The sequence below is a fragment of the Myotis brandtii genome, unplaced genomic scaffold (genome assembly GCF_000412655.1).
Source record: "Myotis brandtii unplaced genomic scaffold, ASM41265v1 scaffold963, whole genome shotgun sequence".
NCBI classification, from domain to species: domain Eukaryota; kingdom Metazoa; phylum Chordata; class Mammalia; order Chiroptera; family Vespertilionidae; genus Myotis; species Myotis brandtii.
This window is the reverse complement of record NW_005371986.1, coordinates 489,284-490,711: the sequence shown is the minus strand read 5'-3', so window position 1 is coordinate 490,711 and position 1,428 is coordinate 489,284.

The following is a 1,428-nucleotide window of genomic DNA, read 5'->3' as shown; positions in this document are numbered from 1 at the left end:
ATCCCTCCCCCCATGCTCTACACTTAGCCTCTGAGCTTTTTGAATGAATGAACAAGTGTTAGTCTTTTTTTCTTAAAAGACTGATCAGAACAGAGATAGGTTGAAATTTCATAGTATACATTTTCAAAACTGCCAAGGCAATGCAAACCTAAATAAGGCTGTGACCTTCTTCAGTCATGGGACGAAGAAAAGCTCAGGGATAGTAATAACCAACACACTTTTGGAATTTAAAAAGCTCTTTGACATACATCATCTTATTTTATCAATCCATGACATAGATTATGATTCCATTTCACACATGAGGAGTCGGAGGCTGGCATAACCAGCAGTGGGATCCTCCATGTCTGTATATAATGCAGCTAAGGGATGTTTTTATATGGTTGCATCACATTTCATTGAGCTACAGTCCAATATATTGCACAACAGCTTAAAGAGTTCTTGATGTAGGAATCCATACTTGAATGTTAGAGGAGTTTCTGAATTCCCTGAAAATTACGTTTAGAAATACATGTGCACAAAGACACACTTTAAAAAATGATTGCATACTTAGATGATGTGTTATAGAATTGTATCCCTGAAACCTATATAGTTTTATTAACCAGTGTTACCCCCAATAAATTCAATTAAAAATTTTATCTTATTGCATGCTTTATTTTTTGAGGAGAGGGTCTACAACTTTCAACAGTTTCTTAAAGGCAATGTGCTCCTGCCCAAGATTAAGAGCCTGTGACCTTAAAAAAAATGGTCTAAAAACCACTGCTCTAGGGCTCCAATGTGTTTAAAAATTTCCTGGGAAACTTGTAAAAGCTGCAGTTTCCAGGTGCATCCCTCAGAGATCCTTACTCCGTAGACTTGGAGAACGTGTGGGTTTAACAAGCACTCCTTGGTGATTCTGCACGATCTGTGATCTGAGCTTGGGGAACTACCACTAATAGGTTTTCTTTTCAAATCACAATGCATCTTCAGAAAGCTGCTTTCTTCAATCATTTTTGTGTAAACCATCTGTAGAACTGCCTTCTCTGACCCATAGTTTTTGTCACATCTTCACCTTTCAAAGGCTTCCTGCACTTGTAAAGAAATTATCCAAGACATCGTTTGTCATCATAAACTCTCCCCCCAGCCACCACCGTCAGTTGGCATAATTTTAACACTTTATGATTTGCCTGAGCTAACAGCAGTTGATTGAAAGTATAGTCAGATATCCTGGGTCTTCAAGAGAAGTCAACAGGCCATCACCGGTTTGGCTCAGTGGATAGAGTGTAGGCCTGTGGACTGAAAGGTCCCAGGTTCGATTCAGGTCAAGGGCATGTACCTTGGTTGCGGGCACATCTCCAGTAGGGAGTGTGCAGGAGGCAGCTGATCAATGTTTCTAACTCTCTATCTCTCTTCCTTCCTCTCTGTAAAAAATCAATAAAATATATTTTTTTT